This window comes from Sparus aurata, chromosome 14, assembly GCF_900880675.1.
Source record: "Sparus aurata chromosome 14, fSpaAur1.1, whole genome shotgun sequence".
Taxonomy (NCBI): domain Eukaryota; kingdom Metazoa; phylum Chordata; class Actinopteri; order Spariformes; family Sparidae; genus Sparus; species Sparus aurata.
Window position 1 is genome coordinate 12,251,626 of NC_044200.1, and position 22,339 is coordinate 12,273,964.

At 42.9% G+C, this 22,339-nt stretch overlaps 1 protein-coding gene across 12 annotated transcripts in view; it reads left to right on the plus strand.

Annotated features, from left to right (window-relative positions):
* The window catches only part of nrcama (neuronal cell adhesion molecule a), a 58,607-nt gene that overhangs the window by 13,116 nt on the left and 23,152 nt on the right, over window positions 1-22,339 (plus strand). For all 12 annotated transcript variants that reach the window (XM_030439176.1, XM_030439180.1, XM_030439182.1 and 9 more), the window contains exon 2: window positions 15,268-15,318. The gene's annotated coding sequence lies outside the window, so the exon portion shown is untranslated. The remainder of the gene's footprint in view (window positions 1-15,267; window positions 15,319-22,339) is intronic.

Genomic DNA, 22,339 nt, shown 5'->3' on the forward strand with positions numbered 1-22,339 from the left:
TACTTCTTGTTTGATTTATTACCTTAATAAACATTACTCTTACAAGTTAATGCTCATAATTGCTAGTTTCAAGTCTTTCTTCAATACAGAGTGATGCTCATTTTGCAATCTATGGTCCTATTTTGAGTGAAATAGACAATAAATGATGAAGAATATGCTACAAAACATCACCCTTTTGTCCAAATGTGGTCACTTTTGGCTCAAAAAAACAACATGGCACTGCAGTGCACAGATGGGTGACATCACAGTGGCTCTGTCCACCATTTATATACAGCCTGTGATGCTAACATGTGCCAAAGAACTGAGGGTAACTGCTGAGTCAGGTGATAATTCTCTGTGGGACTGTCACTAATATTGCCCCATTCCACATTTCAAGTAGTCAATCTATTGATCGCTAACATAAAAATGTCGAGTACAGCCGCTTTAGAAATGTCAAGCCACGTAAATATAGGGTTTTTAATGTTGAACTGATATCATTAAATACATTGTGTGTGTTGTTCTTTAGTGGAGATGTCACGAACATAAGCTTGCTGTCTCATAAAAATGACATGATCAAATATGACATTTCGACGCATCGACATTCTTTAAATTGCAATAATGTCCATGCCTGGGAGGGCTGCACACGGCACTGCGCCATGCCTGTGTGCCCAGCTCTCTTTTCCCCAGTGTCCTCCCAGTATTTTCCCACCATATGCACACTGCTGGTATTGACCCTCAACCCACTCCTCTCTCCTCCACTCTGCTCTGATCCGTGACTCACAAAGCCCATTTAACCTTTACCCAGCAAAATGCGAGCCAGTGCTGGGTTGCTACCTGCTGGAGGCAGTCCACGTTTGTCTCTGTGACACACCTCTTTAAACGCTAAAATAGTGTTGTTTGGTAATATATGCCCATGAAAAAAGTGAAGAAGAAGAAGAAGAAGAAGAGAAAACTGTGGTATCGATGTCTGCGATGTATCAGTGGGGCCTTTTTCTAAAGCACAGGAAACCACTTCACTTTGTTAAATATTCAGTCAAGCCAGTCATCCATTACAGCCATGTGATATATTACCTGCAAGATATTCACTCCACAAAAGGCCCATTAATAAGTGGAAGAGCAACTACTTTTCTCAAACGGGTATCACATACACTTCCCACGGTGGTATCCTGCTTGTGCACACTCACATAACCAGGTAACAAGCGCTATCAGGTGTCGAGGGAGTGTCTCGCAACTGCTGGATCACATGAACTGTCACTTGTTCAGTCAGGGATGGTACAGTTAATACTGTTATACTCTCCGGTGCTGTCCAACACTTGTACGTGTGTGTGTGACTTCCTTAAATAGCTCTTGTCTGTCTGTTAATCTGTCTGTGATTTATTTCATGGTATCTGACTGGTGTTAAATATAGCACGGCTTTGATGCAGTTCTAATGCATTTTATGGCTGCGATCCTTACATCAATCTTTATCCTCCTCTCCTCGGGGATGGATGATTGCAGCCAGGGATTACCTGTCTGATGTTCCTGCCTTACTCTGGACTATAAATCAAATAGAATATAACATAAGATACACGTCTTTGTGCCCGGGATGTTGATGACAACGTAGACCCCAGTTCACTTCATAAATTTTGTAGCAGTGACCGGCCTGCCCAAAAAAAAATAATGTGATGAATTTTATGCATGAAATAATATCATGGAGAAACAGCTGGGAGCAGGTTAGAGTTTGACACAGATTTTTTTTTTTCTGGTTCCAGCTGCTAAAATTATTTAGTGGTTTTCTCAACCTTATATAATATTAAATCAAATATTTTGGGGTTGTGGACTGTTACTCCAACAAAATAAACAATATAAATTTGCCATCTTGGGCTTTTATCTTTGTCCTCAGATGTTTTAAAGACCTTATCATTCACGGATTAAAGGGGCAATATGTAAGAATTTTAGTTTAACGCATTCAAAAATTGACTTAAATTATCAACAGAATGTGTTTAGCATGCTAACTAGCTAGGCCCCATGCCGCAAAAAGAATTCTCATAGTTGTCCAAAGGTGTAAAGCACCAATACTCCCCTAGCAGACCGGCTAGCTGCATGGCTAACTAAGCTAACAAGCTAACAATAGCCACAGTCATGATGTATAAGCAGAATAAAGTCAGCAGCTGTTAGCAGTTACTCTACAGTACAGGTGGCCATTCTTACATATTGCACCTTCAAACAGATTAATGGAGAAAAAAATGATGCCATATGAGCAGCCATATTTGTACACTGCTGAGTGTCTTTCTAATGGCATTCCAGCCTGCATCCTCTTTCTGCACGATGCTTGACCAATTTTCATCTTGCCATGTGACGCGAGATGCAGTAGGAAATCAGGCAGCCACAGACATTGACTTAAGATCTTAAATTTACTAAGAAAAACAGCAACAACTTTGAGCTGACAGGGTCCCTCCAGCTATGAGAGACGATTTGTGCTTGAATTATTGATATCCTCACATATGAATGCAAAAAAATGTGTCTCTTATCTTTTGGCTTAGAAGCACTGCAACTGCTTTGGTGGATCAAAGCCAGGCCACAAAAATACTATACTGAGTGATGAATTATAGAGTGCCTCGCCCTTCTTGTCACTCGCACTCGCAATCCTCCGTGTAGCAGGGTCGACTTTGGGAGGATTGGGGATGTGCTGTGCTTGTGAGAGGGAGTGGGATAGGTTCTCGCAATCAGGTTCAGGATTTATTTATTTATTTATTTATTTTTCCTTTCCTTTTATTCACCTGCTTATCTAACCCCGATCCATACAGGAGCATTCACATTAACACGCTGATTGATAGTGTGTATCAGGTATCACTAATCTGTAAGTGTCAGCACATGAGGTTGGACTGACACCAGGATTATTGATCCTGGGATTAGGGGCTGGGGACCCGGAGGGCATCGGGAGGTGCGCTTGTTTTTTGACAGCTGTGTGATCCTTCACAAGCTCATTAACACAGGACGGATGGAGTCGAGTGGGTTAACTCGGTTTATCGTGTTTAGCCAAAATCCCAGCAGTCAGATGGACATTTTGGAAGACAGAACCTTCCTTTAGCTAGAATAAGGGGAAGTCAGTTCTCACCCCAGCCAAATCATTTTCATGGGTCATGTTTTAATGTGCGAGAGACAGAGAGCTGCTGTCCTGCTCAATACCTCCTTTCTTTTTTCGCTGAATCCGAATCCTCAAAGTATATTTTTGGCGTAGCATAATTTTATAAACTGCAAACCAAATTTACCAATAAAGATTTGGTTGAAATAAAAGCTTAATCGAGGTCATAAAATCAATGTTCCTCAAACAAGGCTAGTAAACACAATAGAGGGTGCATTTTTACAGATGGAGATGCGAACTGTCCCAATGTAAACCCCCCGGCTGGCCACTGCGCCGAGAGGTACACTCATTGGCTCCGACAGCATCTGTTTTTAGAGTACCAAAGTGCTGACTGGGGTCTTTGTATAGAGATAGCAGCAGCCCTCTCTTTTATAGCTGGGTCTGTGCCGTCTGGCCTGCCACGAGCTCAGCACCACTGGCCAACAAGGCTGAGCAGACCCGTGGGCAGCAGTGAATAGCCTGTGTGAGTGTGTGCAATGAGAGATTGAGTGATAGCAAACTGCTAGGGTCTGCTACTTTGGTTGGTCCATCACAGAGCCTGACTTAACATGTGAATGTGAATGAGGGGTTTTCCGAACAGTTTTATTGATCTTAGCTCAAATTTTTGTGTCTGTTTTAAAAGATAAACTGATCATCCATGTTGGATATTAGCCTTGTGCTAGCCGCTGTTGGTATATCTAGAGGAATATGAACCAGTGACTTTAAGAGCTTGCTTAAAATCAGCGTGATTAAACCATTGGAACTTTTTAAAATTGTTTCTGTGTAAAAAATTGTAATCAACTTCATTTGGGGCTGTAACAAAGACAACATTGATATTAACTTGATATGGCAAACATGCTAGCATCCGAGCGACATTAGCATTCAATTAGAGTTTTAGGGTGTATGGGTGTGACCAATGAAAGTCCAATATTTCGTACCATTTAGCTCCATTTTTAGTGTCCACCAGCTCCTGACGGAAGTATCTGGCTTGTTTTTGCTGCTAAATGCTACGCTATGTTTACCAGCTAGCTTGCTGCTTGCTTTGTCCCCTGTTTAAAAGGCCCCACAGGGAGGGTAGAGCACAGTGGGTTTACCTGCTTGCTGGCAGAAATTGCTGCTGATGAAAGCTGTGATACTGAACCAGAAACATAAGAGTTGAGGGCAGTTGAACCAAAACGATGAGCTGAAAGACGCTAATACGCTCTAGGTTATATTCCTGTGCGGGTTTGTGACTTTCAGTGACCCCTTTCACATAGATGTAGTCATTTGATCAATTGTTGCTATTAAAATACTAACTAATATGCAAGCTTCAAAGTATGGGCTTAATGCTCCTAACTGTAGTCTCCATGACTGTAGCTGCCATTAGCTTGTTAGCTCAGTTGGTCATGCAGCCAGACTACTGCGAGTGTTTACATGCCAGGAGACCTCTTGAGGTACAAAGTGGTATTTGGCTAACCAACTAGGACAGCCCAGGGCTAGCTGGTTAGCATGCTGACTCTGCAATAGATACAATTAAAAAAACTGTTATATCAAAATGTCTGAGATGATATTTGACCGTGCCCGAAGACATTGTGTTGATGAGATATAGGAGGCCTGAAAAGACAAGGTGAAGATAATGTTCTAGAGTCTCCTCCCCGGGGATAAAGAGAAGGGAAGAGGTGTTGATTAAAGCAATTTAAGGAATGGTCAGAGATTGGCAGGTGTGAAAGGAACAGCACTTCCAGTATTGATTTCTTCCGCTCCAAAAGCCATACAACACTATCAAAGGATAGTTACAGTCACTCCAGCTCAGTTCGGAGATTGGTGTCAAATAATGAGGTTATTGGGACACACACACAGAGAGAGTCTTTTCTCAATGGATTGTCTTCTCTGGTGCCACAGATGTATCAAATTAGCCGAGGAGCAGACATTTTTATCCATCTGGTTTTAATAGCAAGAGTGTGATATTTCCCTATTGTGAACCTGTGACTCTTTTACTCTTTTAGCCTTTCAGACTGGCGCGGCTGGTGCTGTGGTTCGTTTGTTGCTCACTGGATTTGACTTCAGGTCAGCGTTGTTTCATGGTGAATTTGGTTAATGAAAATCAGCACAAAGGCGGGAGGCAAATACAGTAGGTTTGTGTGCCTGTGAGCTTCTGCGTATGGATGAGGGGTTTGCAGTGTATAGATGCACGTGTGTCAGATTCATGCCACCGCGATGCTGCACGCCACAGCTCGGAAGCAACACCATCGCCGCGTTACTAGACCATGGCGGCATCCAAATAGGTCTGACCTGTTTCATTTTGCTGCTGAAGTGAGGTCGTGAATCACGGCTGTCATTGTAATTCAGAAAGGCTCCGGGAACATTTGCACGTTGCTTTTTAAGGCTTCTTTTGTCAGTGGAAAAGTCGAGAGCTACGTAGGCGAAAAGCCAATGCGATGGGCCGCCGAGTGTTTATGTGACCTCAAGTGCCGTAAACAAATACAGCACTTCAAAATGCAAAAGCGAAGCACACAAGCACATTCATTCATCTGACACGGGGAGCCCAGGCCCCGGCACGTAATTCTGCTGTTTTAGAGCTCTGTTTTGTCTGCTGATTGCCCCGAAGTCCTTTTTGTGAAGCGGACCGCTAATGTCAAGTCCAACCAACCGAGAGACGCGTGTTGAGTTGAGTTTTGTTGAGTGTTCACAATCTAGTGGAACTGCTGAGTGGTGCTGTAATTAGTCGCTTTGCGTTGTCGCCGTGTGCACGCACAGACACACAGATTATCACATCTCACTCCAATCATGCAGGCTACATATTAGCATATTAGCAATTCTCACTGGTACCTGATGGTGCCAAAACTGTTCAAGCTGTCCCATCTGAAATGTTGAGCGTGTGTTTTCGGTAAATTTGATGTTATCATTGCAGCTACTGTAAACCCATCCCCTACAATGGAAGTGGTAGGGGAGGAAGTTGAATTGCAGCCAGGAATATGTTCGCTCCCATCTTCTTTCTTGCAATTCTGGTCGTGTGACATCCTTGTGTTACAATTTTTGTGATACACAAATATCGTAGGAAGCAGGTCAGGGTGGTTGGGTACCTAAAGCACAAGACTATGGCTCTGTACACTGGAGGTGGCGCCTTATGGCTACATAAACATTCTGTTTCTGAGGGAAACTAAGTTTTTGAATAGATATGAACAAGCCCAATCTCAGTGTCTTCCTAGTCAGCACTGACTTTTAAAAAAAAAAACATTTTAGAAACGTGTTTATATTTCACTTTGATCATTATCTTTACATATCCTTAAACAAGTTCTTTGAGTTTCTCCAACATATCTGTAATGCATGAGCTCCGAGCAGAAGACATTTTAGAGAAGCAGATTTGTTTCGACAACCAGGGACTAAAATTAGTACGTAGTATGATTGTTGTCTTGAAGTCAGATTAGAGGGCCTAATGTTTAACATGTTCACCCTTTTTAATCTAGTGTGATAGCATGCTAACATTGATACCATCCAAATAAAGTTGGCATAATCAGATACTAGGAAAAAACTTTATTTAGAAAGAAGGAACCAGTTCTTATCTTATCCATTAAGTATAACAGTATAGACCATGTGACCAGGAGGCCAGCTCTCTAATCCGTCCATGTAGAGAAGTCACACTGCATGTGAAAAATCAGGCCACTAATCACAAATGGCCGGGTTTCACCTTGGGGTAATCTGTGTGAGGGTGCAATCAGGCTGATGGTCAGAGCATCCCTCTAAGCTCCACCAAAGTCGGAGTTGGTACCAACATGAAATATCATGTGTGATGTTACGCTGGCCAGATCCATACCCACCGAAACCCTAAGGGAAGGCATGTTGAAAATGGCAAGCGAGATGAAGTACCAGTCCATACGCTACAGCTCCTTGATAGTTTCCCAAAATAGCGAAATTCGGTCTCGTCATCTCCTGCCATCTCTCATCCCCAGTTCTGATCTTCCTTCAAAGTCTCCAGTGTCTCACGATCGCCGCAGGATATACCAAATTACACAGCTGCGCGGTGCTTTGTTTGTGCGATGTGAGACCGGCAAAGCATTTAGATGTGTTCGAGCTACAATCTGGCAGCGCTGTCAGTGTGTGCTGGCTTTGTTGATCTATTTAAAAAAAAAAAAAAAAGTGATATCCCATTTACAGTAATCTCACTTGGTTACAGCTACACTGCCAAACAGAATGTGTAATATCTACACTTCACTGTCACAGTGTGTGCGTGTGTGTGTGTGTGTGTGCGCATGCTGCCTTTGTGTTTCTTCATCTCAGTTTTAAGCCTGAGATTTTTTTTTGTGAGGAGTCCTAAATTAATGAGATCGCATAGAGAAATCCCTCTCCACTGGTGTTTCTAATTTAGGAGGCCCCAATCCTCTCTCCTTCTTCTTCTTCTTCCTTCTCTTCTTCTTCCTCTCCTTCTTCTTCTTCTGTCGTTCTGTGTGGTAGGTGGAAGATATGCAGTCAATATTAGACGTCTCCCAGGCGTCCTATAGGTCTGTTTGCCCTCCGTTTGTCCACACACTCTCATTTCCACTTTCTCATCGCCCTATCTCCATCTTTGTCTTTCCCTCGCCTCCCCTTTGTGTCCTTCCTTTAGATAAGACGGTCTCTTGGGGGGGGGGGGGGCTGCTGGCTTCATGGGCATTTCTTCTCAACGCGTCTCTGACATGTCACGTCACCAATGGTCCAGGCTTTGCTCGGTTGTGCACTCTGGATGTTATTCTGCTTGACTCTCTCCACAGCTTCTCGGAACTTGATGAATCTGGTTTCTTTAGCAACGTCGGCCGCTGCTGGGTCTCTACGAGGGGGAGAGCGCTTCATGCTGGAAGGAGCAAAAAATGATATTAATAGGACCTAGCCAGCTTGTCTTTAGATTTACTTCTCACGTCTGTGTCTGAGAGAACCTGACTTGTTGTGCAATGCCCTAGAGGCCAAACACTGATGTGTGTTACTGTTTCATTATGATGGATAAATTAGCATGCAAGTGCGCTGTTGGCATTAACCCTTTAAACCCTTTTGTTGCCAGGCTTCATATCCTCCTTTGATTATGCCATTAACAATGACACGGTGGCTCAGTCCCATAATTTTTAAGGAAATCTTTGTCAAGTCTATCTCAAAATATTACCCACATGCCCTTATGTACTCTGACATACTAATTAGAGGCTGTAATCGTTCTTTCGCCCAGGCTGGCTGTTAAGAGAGCCCTTAAAAAATGTGACTGCAGTATAAATACTGAGGGGCAAAGTTGACAGTCAAAAATGGTAATATGAGGTCTGTGTTACTCAGATCAAGTAAGAAGTGACAGTCTTTTTAATTCAAAATCCCCCATTTTTGTTTGACAGTGTTGGACTGCCTTGTAGTTTAGAGAATAGTAGCACTAAGAATACATTTTATACCAAAGCAGAGTGAAAGAAAACTGTAGATTTTGTAGCTGATCTCTTACCTTTTAATCGTGTTTGGAAGGAATCTCATTATTAATACCAGTTAGAAACCCAATAGCCAGAAATAATGTTGGCTATTCCCATTTCTGGAGAATCACAGATACATTAAAGCTTTAAGCTTGTGTCACATCGCTGTGTCTATGGTCTGGTTAGGTTTAGGCACAAGATCCACTTGGTTAGGGTTAGGAAAACATCACATTTTGGCTGAAAAAAACTTTTTCAGCCGTGAATTGTCCTGAAGTCTGCTTAAAACCATCCACTGGTTTCACACCTTCAACTGGTAAAAACACAGACTCGATCATGGGTCACTTGCTTGGCAGCCTTGTCGACTGTATCTCCACTACCTTTCCCTCCACTTCCCGATATGAAATCACTGCCATCGGTGCTTCATTGTGCTCCGTGAAGAAAGTCACACTGAATGTCTTTGTTGTATGTATAGGAGTGTATCTTTGTGCTAAATGAGATTTTCAAATCCCCACAGTATAGCCTTGGGAGGCATCCCCCTGCGCAGCCTGCAGACATCCTGCATTAACATAGAAATCAAACTCAGGCAGGCCTCTCTCTCGCTGTGACTGATTTAATGGACCTGAGCGTCGTATGGAGAAGTATTTCATCCGCATTGTTGTTGGCCAAACTACACGTCTTCTTCAGACAGCTTACAAATCATCTTTCTCTACTGTCTGTTCCTTCTTCTGATCCTCTGCTGTCCCCCCCCCCCCCCCCCCATTCTCCTGTATCACTCTCGCTTTCAATACACTCCCTCTGTTGGAGCTGTAAAATGAGTCTGATGATTGGATCCACTCCCTAGAGAGCTACCTGGACACTTGTACAATATGCTCCCCCTCAACCGCAGAAAGCTTAGAGAGATCAGTAGCAGAGGAATGCTACTTCCTACTGTTCCTAAATCTTGATGTATCTCTCTTGCTCTTAACCGTCTCTTTGTGCATGTGTGGCATTCTTGATGACTCCATTGTGTGTCGACTGGGAACAGCAGGGATGGGAGAATTGTCCCTTTAACCTCTGGAGGGAAGAAAAAAACTTCTAGGAGGCAGTAAATCTCTCTGATTAAACCCAGCTCTTTCTCTCTCTGTCTGGGACTGGACTGTGTGCGTTGTCTGTCATTGGAAGGATGCTCACAGGCTGTTAAAATTAAAAAAAACCTTCGACTAGCCATGGTAACCACCTCCCCCCTCTCTGTCTGTGTCCAACACACACACAGACATATACAAACATTAAAAAAAGGGGAATGTTTCTGCTTCTGAACTTCAGAAGCAGCTGTAAAGACCATCCTAACACAGAGTTGTGGCATTTTTCAATACAGCCTTACCTCCGGAAAGATTGTGCTATTTTGCACTATTTTTACCATTCATATGGACACCCTGAAGTGTTTTCAGAAAACACATCCTCAGTGCCTCGTGTATAATTCATAACCATTCCTAAAATAACATGACCATTGCTGCGTATCAACAGGCATACCAGATCTTACAAGTACCCCTCACATTTTTTTATGTTTGGCAACAAAACAATTTGCTTTAGGCACCGAAATGTAGCTAGGTTTAGGGAACAAAACAACAACATATGTTGAGTTAGATTTGGTGAAGTTTAAGGAACAAAACTGCTACATATATTTAGCTACATTTGCTTATTATTAACCTAAGTATGGGTCCTAATAGGATGCTTTTACAGTCAACCTATATGGTAGTTTTTCTGACGTGAGCAGGCTTGTTTCAAAGTCCACAAAAGAGGGTAAAACCCTTGAAGCGTACCAATGGAAGAGGATAATGGAAAAGCAGTAAGTGCTATTAAATGCCATAAACACTTCCAAGGACTTTATGTAACTGCATGCCTATCCTTCAAGAGGTTCCTTCTCCTGAGGTACATACCTTTCAGCCAGCCAGGAAATATTGAGGTGGAATTTAAAGTACTGATTATCACCAAAGCACAAACAAAAAAAACTGCAGCAGTTTGCGAAAGAACTGTGCTCGTGCAGGCGCTAATTAATGTTGCAAATATGTGCTTTTGCTTATTCACAGTTATCCCAGGGGATTTGGAAAACAGCGGTGTGGAACATTGTATCTATGCAACACAATGACATGGTCACTAAACCCAACCTGACAACCATCTTAATTAGGTCATTTGTCATTTTCTGTGACTATAGGTACATGTGGACAGATGTACATGGACGCAGGACACACACACACACACACACACACACACACACACACACAGGGAAAGTAATAAATAACCTCCAAGGCCTACACCAAAATCCATCATGCAGATGGTGTGTCTGATGAACAGACAACCTTCAGGCTCCAGACAAACAGACGCTGGTCCAGGTGCCACTGCTTCCGTCGCTGACTTCCAAGTTGTACACTCACAATCGTGAAGTGTTTTCCATCGGCAATCTGCAAAGTCTGTGTTTTAAGAGCAGTGCACAAAGTTTTTCCTCTTACTTCGAAACCCGACAAGGAGCTGCAAATGCCCTCAACATCTTTTCCTGTGTCGATGAGCTATGTTTGGTGGAAGAAACATTTCGCACAAGTGTCGATTGTGTGTTTTTCTGCTGTTTGCACTGGCCAGCTCCATGGCAACCGGTGTCGGAAATCAAATGTGCTCTCAGAAGTGAGAGCGAGCGAGAGAGAAAGTCAGACTTCATTAATGGCAGGCCAGGCGCTGGTCTCGAAGCAATACAGATTATTGTACGCTGTGGTCCTCCGTGGGAAAGAACGGGCAGAGATTTGATGGAATAACAAGTCTCCAAACCTCACAGTTAACAAAATGGACAACGTGATATTTTATTTTGAAAGGAGGTTCTGATGGTGCCGTAGGACAACAATACAAAGTGCGTCATTTTAATTTATTTGCGCGTGTGTGTTATTGGCGTTTCAGAGTCAGGAGAAGGTAAAAGTGGGCGTGGAGGCCAGGCAGTCAGGGCGCATGTAAAGTGTTTTTTGGGCAGCTGCTTCCATCACTGATTGCTGAGGCCCCTCAGTCTGGGGTATTATGACACACAAACACACACACACACACGTGCACACACATTTCTATTCATGCCTGGGGTCAGTTATTCTATCACAGTCGGCACAATCCACCCCTCCACCCCTCCACCCCCACCTCCATGTCGTATACACCAAAACAACCACATGCAGGTTTCCCAGTAGATCCATAAACCCAGTCAGCTAATTGAAACACGACAGGAGATAGACAGTAAATCAGAGCAGCACTGCACCAGGCTTTAGTGCTCAGACACAGAAATCGCACTGTATTTGGTACGAGGACATTCAGAGAAACGCTGGCCTTAATCTCAAGGGAATGTTTTAAATATTCACACAGCTTGGATTTCACATTCACACTGTTGTCATAGGGATATTTTAGTTCCTGACTGAAGATGTGAACGGATCGGATCTATTTTTTGCTTCACGCAGTTCTTCTGAAGGCTCTTCAGACAGATTCAAAACATTTTTACTATATATGTCACAGAGTACTTTAAAATACAAATATGTTTCTCATGCGTCCTGGTGGGGAAAAGAAAGATGGCAATAAATGTTGCAGTGTTCTACACTTGGGCCCACTTACATCTATATATTCATCAAAATGAAATGAAATATGTGAAAAAGCTCACATATTTAAGAGTTGATTTCCAGATCTCTGTTGAGAAAAGAGCGTTGTTCAAATAGATAAGATTTTGTCACCCTGATGGAAAAAAGGGAGAGCAGGATGAGGTCAGATAACTTCAGTGGTAGAACTGACGTTAGCATAACATTTTACAGTAGTGTAATATAATGTTTCTCAAAGGAAAAGTTGGCAAACACCGTCTTTTGCTTTCTTGACAAGGGTTATGTTAGAAGATTCATCCCACTCTCATGTCTGTCCATTTATTAGGAAGTTAGTACCAGCAGCCAGTTAGCCTAAATAGCTTAGCTTAAAATAGGGGTAAACAGCTAGCCTGGCTCTGCCGAAAGGAAACAAAATCAGCCTTTTAAACTCAATAATGAACACATTACACAAATGTAAAACACAGTTATTTGTTTTAACATTTCACTTCCAAGTGTGTTTTCATCACCATTAGCATGCGAGGTAACTAGTCGAGACTCTTTTATATAGTACATTAACCAACGAGGTAAGGTTACCCCTGTTTACAGTCTTTATTCAAAGATAAGCTAACCACCTCCTTCCTGTAGCTTGTAGTTTTATGTTCGACTTCCTGAAATGTTTTCTTCACTGTTGGCTTGCTAGGCAACCGGCAAAGACTCTTCAAATAATCCAGTACACAACCCCCAATAGAAACTACTTTACATTAACCAAAAAAGATGTGTTAATTAGTATGCTTTGGACTGGCAGGTACCTGAATTTAGCTTTGGACAGAGCGAGGCTAGCATCCCTCCTGTTTCCTGTCTTTATTCAAAGCTAAGATAATTGTCCTTTCGCCGTAGACTGTAAAATGGTATCAGTCTAATTGTGTAACTCTCGGCAAGAAAGTGAAAATAAGCATGTTCGCAAAATGTTGAGGTACATGCAGGTCAGGTGGTCTGCTAGCCTTCCTTCTCTTCTCTCCCTCCATCTTTTTCTACTTTGTCTCTGTATCCCTCTCCACCCCCCTCGCGCTCTGATGATGAAGCGCTTTTAGATTCGCCCGTTAATAATGCATGTTTCCGATTCCCACTCGGCCTTCATTTTTTCATGTGCTCTCCCTCTCTCTCTCTCTCTCTCTCTCTCTCTCTCAACACTCTTTCTCACATCGCCCTCGCTCTGCCTCTCCTGCCGGGGCTTTTCTGATGTCTCGGTGCGTTGCTGTCTCTGTTCGTTAACATCTGCCTCTTCTTTTTTTCTCTCTCTCTCTCTCTCTTCCTCTCTCACCTCATCTGCGTCCGTCTCTTGGTCTCAGCTCGGTTCACTTCAGTTTGTTTCAGTTCAGCTGAGATAAGATCAATGTAGCTCGGTTCAGTCCGGGTGACAAATTCATTCAATTAAACTCGGTACATGTCAAGTATTTCAATCAATAGATGTGCGGATGTTCTCTCCTTTTTTGTTTTCCATCCCTCTGTTGGTCACAACTTGGGGTTGGGTTGGGCCCTTTGGTGTTTCTCCAATCTCTCCCTCTCATACCATGTGATAGCAGATAAGATACTCACTATGTCATCGCGGGGAGTTCAAAGACCCCTTTCTCATCTTTTCACATCATCCAGCAAGTTCAAACAGCTCGACCTGAGCTTATTAATGGACACTCGCATAATCCAGTGTCTCTTTCCTCTGAGCTAACTACAGCATTAATGTCCCCACGTCCAAACAGGCCGGCGTTCTTTGTCCGTCACATTTGTTTTGCTAATGTGAGATGAATGGAGGAGTCTCTCTGGAGATTATGATAATGCATTCACGGTCACGCAGGGAAGCGTGTTTGCAGGAGGCGGGGGGCACCGCGTGTGTGTCAATGGGTAACCTTTCATTTGTGTGTGTCCCCTGCTGGAGGTAAAAGTAATAAAAATGACTGGAGACATTTTGGTTATTGATTGAAGGCCTTGTGTTCGGCAAGACACACTCATTTGCTGGGGATTCCCTGGAGAGCTGGGAGGCTGTGCACATGTATGCATGGTGCGCTGTGCGTGCGACACCGGCCTGTATTGATGAATGAATTCAAGTGTGTTGGCTTTGACAGCCAAGTGTGTGTTCCTTTTTCCCAATTATGTTTTATTAAAGGGTAACTCCACAAATTGTATACATTAAAATGTGTTTACAGGTCTTGTTGAGGTCTACTACATGCATGAAAAAAGTAGTATAAAGCCTTTTTCTGGCTTCATGTAACCGGAAAACTTTCTCAAGTGATGTCACTCTGTGGCTAAGTTGCATTGTGGGTAATGTAGGCTACAGGTTTTGAAAGCAGTCCATTGGTCCAGCATTTCTTACCGATAACTTTGTTGGACTCATTATGGTCAGTTTATAAACAAATTATCAAATGGATACAGCAGAACCCGATGTATTGCCCATAATGCAACTTTGCTCCTGAGTTATGTGACTGGAGGCAATTTATCAAATTAAAATGCAGCTTCCTCTGGAGCCACAAAAGGCTTTATACTACTTTTTTCACATATGCAGAAGTACTTTCTGAGACCTGTCAACACACTATAATGTGTAAAATAGGTGGGGTTAGCCTTTAACTGCTTTTGGCTTTAATCAGAGGGTAGGTCTTTTTAATATCTCTACTATTTTTGTTAACTAAGGACTTCTCAATTGAAAGTTTTCCAGGCTCCAGACTAATTTTTCTATACTGTTGTACTGGTGCGCATACATTCTTTAATTTAGTTGCATCCAATAATACATTGTAATCAGATTTTTTTAACATACGTTTGATGATTTAAAACAGTATTCAAAGTGCAAATACATGTTTTTCTTCTTTTAAATCACATGCAACAAGAAATCGCGACAATCTCAATTAAAAGCCGCACCCTGGAGCCCATTTTAAATGTCGCACCTTTGTACCAACAGTCATTTTTATTGAGTGGCATGTTTGTTCTTGTCTTCCCATCTTACCAGAAGCTGATTGGACACTGATACAAATTTGCATGAATGTGAGCTGTGCAGCACTTTGACTAAGCAGGCTATTTCTTTTCCAAATGAGTTGTTATGAAAACATCAGCACTCCATAATATCGCAGGTGATAGCTTTGTGATTGTTTATTTATACTGTCTATTGGCACATAGTTTTAGAACTGGTTAGTCCAATGAGAAGAGATCTCCTAATTTGTCCTCATTCCTGTCGTTGCAGGTTTGAGCTACTTCCTGAGGACAGTCAGTGACTAAGATTTAATCCTCACAGGTAAGTCACATGTTTCAGCTTTACCATTGTATCCATTTCCTGGTGTCACTTGATGTTGTTAAACTGTTGCGCTGATTGTAATTGGGTCTCACCAGCACTACAGTGCTGTGCATACAGTACAGAGAGCTCACCAATCAGATTCAGTGACAACAATAACTTGGTTTTTGTGATTTGCATTTACTCACACATCATGCCTCTGGAGCTGGTTATTCTTCGCTCCCGCATGCTGTGACGTTGAATCAGCTCCACCCTTCAACAGCCCGACCTCGTCTTGCTCCGCATTTTGTCACAGGGATATGGGCTGCGCAGGAGCATGGATTCATATATGCGCTACATCGTATGGACATACATTGTTCTCTATAGTGTGACTGTCGCCGACAGCGCCTGTATTTTTCCTGTAAACCGTGGCTGTGCTATAAATGAGAAAGGACAGTTTGCATGGTGGGAAAGTGCTGAGTGTTGAGGCACATCTCCCAGCTGGCAGTGACTGATTTATAACCTTTGCGGTCTTGGCGGTGCCCTCATATCTGCAGATTATACACTAAACCGGCGAGGCACAGTGGCTGGAAGCTAAGGCAGCCTCCTTGTGGCGGGGATTATAGTGTGTTGTTTAGGGTTGTTTTGTGGCTAGGTGGGCGATAAGCGTAGTCTAAATAAGAACAGTTACACTGATGCAAAAAGAAAAGAACACACAAGGGAAATGAGATAAGCTCTGGCATGACAGGGCATCAGGTTGGGCTTTAAGATCAGTCCCTCGTTCAGACAACGAGCCGGTAGTAGTCATGCATCTTTTGGAATACAGTCCAATGTAAACGTGCAGAAAGCCCTCCGCCTACATGTAGAATAAACACCCAAAATATACACACACACACACACACACACACACACAAGGAGAGGTGAGAAGACAACACGATTAACCTGCATGTGTTTGGATGGTGACTGGAAAAACAGGAGCCACATGTCCTGGCATCAGCACCTGCTCACCTGCTGCTAAACACACAAGCAGAGAGGAGGGAAACAGTGCATGGATGACATTTAACACAGTCAGATGAAAAGTGCTGGAATATTTGACATTTAAATGTATTATTACTATTTCGAGGAAAATATCGTGATATGGCATGTCATGGGTTTGAAGGATGCATTACAGGACAGTATCAGTTTTTTTTTTTTTTTATCTGATAATTTAATTTTATCATGTTAGCAAAAATATCTTAAAATGCCCTAAAGAAGGTGAGAAAAAAATCCTGGATCTATATCTGGATCCGCACAAAAGGTAACTGGGATCTATTCTGGAGCGATACCTATCCTACGTCCAAGTTTTGCAGAAATTCGTTCAGTAGTTCTTGTGTGATCCTGGTCACAAACCAACCAACTAACAACAAACAGATGGACCCGGTTGAAAACATAACCTAGAACATAACGGAGATAGAAGTTAGCTTTGCAAATGTTTCATAATGAACGAACTGCACTTGTCACTGAATGTAAACATAACTTTTGTTTCTTAACAAGGAAACTCCACAGAGCCCCTTTAATGAACACAGCTAATGGGCTAGCGCTACAGATCTTACTGCATCTACCTTGTGGAGAAGCCGGAAAACATATTTGTAAGTAGGGAGCAATGTCTTGGTAAGCAGAGCAGGCGCTGCAGCAGAGTATTACATAACCAACACTACAATGTTTCCACCTCCCATTACTATCATTGTAACCTGAATAGCCCTATAAGAGCACTTAACTGTATTACTCTGATCCATAATTTTAACAGTGAGTCATTATCACAGCAGTTTATGGAAAAGTGGTTTTGTATTCAGTTGTTGTATCTCCTCTCCCTGTCTTTGGCCTCCTACGGCCTTCCCCTCTCCTCCTCCTCCGTCCCTCTCTATATGAGTAATCCTGATGAACAGATGGGTGGAGGAGAAAAAAAAAATGGGCACGCCAGGTTGCTGCGCTGCTATAACACCGTCAATCAGTCCCCTCCCCCCTCTCTCACCTCCTACCCCTTTTCCATCCCATCATGCCCTTTTCTTTTCTGCCTGCTCATTTCAGCCTGATCTCTTCAATCCTTACGTTTTCTTTTAGCCCTGAGGGTGTTGTTGGTCAGTCCAGCGATCAGTGACCAGTTTTGACACTCACACATGATAAAAACGTTACGTTTTTTAGGTCTACAACCATCTCTAAGAATAGCAACATCATCAGAGTGTTGAGCGTCCTTTGAAGGACGCAATGAACCGACTACATTCAAGGCCGTCCAAGATTGCTCAGGTCTGATAAAACTGAAAACACATAGATGAACTTCAGCTGTAAAAAAGCACAACAGTTTTTCCCTGAAGGACACGCTAACACATGCACTCTCATACAAATCTTTAAAGACACCAACGGTAACTAACGCCGTGATAAAGCCCGGAGTCACGTAGCAAGGCCACGTGCATCTACCCGCTCATCAATACCTTTTACCTCCTCGATAGCATCCAGGAATACCAATGAGACTTGGCTCGTTTACAAGCCCAGCTGGATTTATGTGGTGCCACTGTCACAGTGTCACACAGTGTTAGAAATGAGTGTGACTATTGATTATAGGTGCTTTTTGTCCAACATGCATGCGTGCTTCTTTTCAAACACACTTTGTTCACACTCAGTTCACGTATGATGTTAAAGGACAATGCCGCTGGTTTTGCATGGCTTAGTCCATTAGCTCCGAGTTGTCTGTGTCGCACATGTTTACTTTAACACCCAATTTATTTGGGTGTTAAAGTTCAAATTCTGACAACTGTAGGAGCAGCATACTGAACGATGGCGGTATTATGTACATTTATCTGAAAATGAAGGAGTTGTAGGGAAGGAGAAAAAATGTGATTGATTGACTGATTAAATATTGGAGTATCAAATCAAAAACGAAATGTATGGCTGGTTTACATGACTTCCACTCCTGGGAAAGGATAGAATCAATATTCATTCCCTGGTCAACTGACTCTGCTGTAGTAGATGTTTATTGGCTCCATCTCTAGTCAGTTGTGATGGAAACATAACACCTGGTTGGACACGTTCATTTTTGCCCTCTTTCCCCGCACAATGCTGTGGGGCCATGTTGAATTCCCGGACGTTAGCACATACTGAAAATAGAAAACATCTGTTTTCTGTCAAGCAGTGCTCTAATGTTTTGAAAAAGAGACTGCAGTAGAAGATATATAAAACTAATCAACGTAAAATTGTCACCGGCCTTAATGTCAGTCCCCGATCCATGTCGGCTCTACGCGCGGTACGGAGATGAAAATAAAAAAGCTAGATGTCTCACTCTTTAGCTCCTTCTTACATCAGCTCTGGAAAAAACGAATCTGTCTAATTCAGAGTGTTTTTGCTGAAAACTCTTTTAAAATGTTTTTTTTTAAACCTGACGCAGTCTGTTGACATATATGATCTTGTGCGTTTTGCTGCTCCTTTTATTTAACAGTCCGTTTGTGACATCGAACACAACATGCCAGGAAAAAATGTGTCCATTAACAATGGGATAGGAGTCAATCGGCCAGTTTTGGTGGGTTTACTTTAGTTCAAAAAAGCACATGTACGCTTGAATTTTGGTGTAAAAGTGGTAAAAGATTCTAACGGACAGACGTTTGATATAAAGCTGAATATTGCTGAAGTGATTCACTCTGTTTTCTGTAGCAGGTTGATAAAGTTGAATTGACATGATTTATAAAAAATGCATCGATGCAACCAATAAGCTGTCACACCCATACATCCACTAGAGAGGATGTGCTGTAGACCATATACAACAGATTCTCTTGTTAGATCTCAAGATGTATTTTTTCAGAATATTGTTTGGCTTCCGGTCTCCATTTCCCTCCATTGTTTGTCAGTTTGATCTTTTTTTCTTTTTTCATATATAAAATACAAATGCTTACACACATAAACACACAAATAGATCCACACACGTGGTATATAGCCAGCATGGCCCTCTGCTCCGGCTGAGCCCAAGGCTTTTGATGAGATGACCTTAGACAGGCGAGACATGCACTCACAAACACACACACACACACACACACACACACTCCTGTGCACATGGGCACACACCCAACACCAAAGCAAGCCCCCCCTCCCCCGGGCAGCCGGCAAACCGGTCCATACGCCTAGCAAAATGTGTGCAATTGTCCAAATATCACAGCGCTATAATTGGATGTCAGATGAAGCGAATTTTAATGGCTGCCGTCCGTAATGACTTTTGATGAGTTACACATGGATGAATCCGGTTGTTTATGAGCAATTATCATTTTTCAAAACGGTTATAGTTTAATCCAGCTTTGTTGATTCAACAAAACCAACAATAACATACTAAATGATGATTCTTTTGGGTGAAATTCCAGTTTTAAGAATAAGTTACCGCAGTTGTAGTGCTCTTCTTTTTTTTTTTTCTTCAAAGCGTTTTTTTTTTTTTTCACAAGATGATCACGGCATGTGTGTCAACAGTCGTGGCAGCGGTTGTGACGTCTTCTGAGGTGTGTTCCCATTTCTTCACCTCTTGACAAGAGATCACTCTGTTGCCTGAATGTGCCTGAAGCAACGCTATTAGGATTCAGTTCTATGGAAGGGAAAGACCGCTTACAGTCCCTGAATAGAAAAAAGAAAACAGTGGATAAGGAAATGACAATAAGATACTGCTTTCTTGTAATCGTCAGGCTGTTTGTGTCAGGCTTTTAAGAGTGCTTGGAGATAGATTGGACTTAGGTTGTAAGGTGATTCTGGGGGGGGGGGCAGATCTCCACTTTGACTTTTTCACTTCTTTTCCACTTTTACTGCTTTTGTTGTAAAAGTATGCCTGCTCTCTCCAGCTTGAAATGGCAGTTATTCATGGGGAGTAACAATCAGAAGTGATCGCTGGCAGCTGGCTCCTGCCAAATATCACATAAATCACACTTTAGTGGGAAAGTTGAGTCACTTTACGCTGAACTAAAGGCTCTAAGACCAACTGTCGTTCGTCTCAGCAAAGCGCCCATTCCCATCTAATGGATGCTTTGCTGCACAGATGCAAAACTTAAACTTAGGGCTTATGGTGGTTTATGACACCACAAATACACAGATCAGTGCAAATCCTTTGGTCAACTTATAAAACCTAGTCAAGAAAAAACAAATACACACAAAAAACAACTGAAAAAACACAAGATACGTGTGTGTTTCTGCAGCCGGCACGCATCCTGTCATTTGAGTCCTTCAGCGAAAGCCACCGTCTTCTCTTTCACTGTACATAATCCTGGAGCCAAAGTGGTCAAACATAACATGATAAGAGAAAGCCAATCCAGTAAAATTTGTGTTTTAAGTAGGGGCTGAACCAAAGCTTTTAAGCTTCCACCGTTGCCATGGTAATTGGCGTCCAAATCAGTATCCGAAGGAAGGAGACGCTGAGTCGGGTGCATAAAAAAAAGAGGCGAAAAACGTGAGAAACGGAGCTCCTCTTTGGCGTTAGTCGGTAGTTGAAAAAACCTGAGCCTGTGAAATCTAGCCAAGAAGCATCTCTGTGGGGCAGAGACAGCAGCTCATGTCTTCCCTGCTGTCCTTGTCCCCCATTACACTCACAATAATGGGGGAGTATTTAGGTAACTAACGACTCTAAGGTTGATAGCGGTTGATAGAATGTTGATTGTGTGTGCCGGGCCCTCCCCTCCTGATGGGTAATATTCAGTTTTTGGTCCGTACTTCCAACACCAAACACACTTCACGCCCCCGAGTTCTAAAACAGCATTTGAAGGACAATTGCCTTGTTATCATTACTGCACTACTGTATAAGAACTGTGCCCAGCCGAACTGTGGCCGCATCTTTGACTGCCGGAGGTGTCACCTTGTACCCTGGAACACCCCCCTGCCATTTCAGCGTTATCCCGGCGGTAAACAACATGAAGGACAATAGCCCCCGCGGGGTGGTTGTCGAGGTGCAGACGGGATGGCGTGCGGATGGCGCATGCTGACCATCAGCACTTCACAAAGCCTCAGAGAAAAGCAGGCGCTGGGGGGGATTCTGCGGATGGTGCTAGAACAACTGACCCCAAAAAGGAAAGGCCCTGTGTGTACGTGTGTATATGTGTGTGTGTGTGTGTGTGTGTGTGTGTGTGTGTGTGTGTGTGTACATGCAAAGAGAGGCTGAGATAAGTTGTGTTGATTAGGTGGCTGCGTGCGATCCGGTTTGGGGACTATTGGAGACAAAGAGGCTGCCAGTTCTGTCCTTTCACTGCACAGAAGTGGTGTTAGCGCAGTCAAAAGCTCCTCTTACAACAACTTCCAACGTGGCGGACGGCTTCCAATGAAGTCAGCGGGTTAAAACGCTGGGCTCTCTGAAATTAAGCTGGTGTGACTTGTGATTGGAGCGCTGCTTGTTCCTGTCCCGGGGTTAGGGTTAGGGGTATTTGAGAGGGAAACTGGCAGAAGTGGTCTTGACTGCTTGCAGCCCTTAAGTACAAGAAAAGGTCATATTTTTATCATTGCCATGTGTTGATGTGTTTTTTAAAATGATCCTTGATGTGTCGTTCTTCCTTGGTAAAAAAAAAAAAAGGAATGACATTTTTGTCCTGCTGTGTAAACATTTCCCAGGAATTGAAACCACCAGTATCGCAAGCATGCCATTGCATCATCTTCACTACCAGTTATTGTCTCTTCTCCTGTCCTCACCTCTGCATTTCCTGGTGTCAAGTACTCTTTTAACTCTACAACACCCTGCGTAGCTTCACCTTGGCTTGAGAGTGAATGCTTTTATTCCCATCCCTCATATTAAGTCTCTCCTTACCTCCCAAGGTGAGGCGAGTGTAACACCATCCGCCCATTGTCCGCGGCACAAATGTGCTTTCGTAAATAATACTTAACGCAGTAAAAAGATATGAAAAGGGCATGAATAGCGGCCCATCTATCAAAGTGGATTAGTGAGGCAGCGCTGCCCCTTGTTTCTCTTTTCTTTTTTGATCGAAATGTTGAGTCGAGGCTTTGCCCCCAAGAAATAGGGTCATTTTCTCACCTTGCGACGGGCTTTGTTTGGGGCAGAATGGCC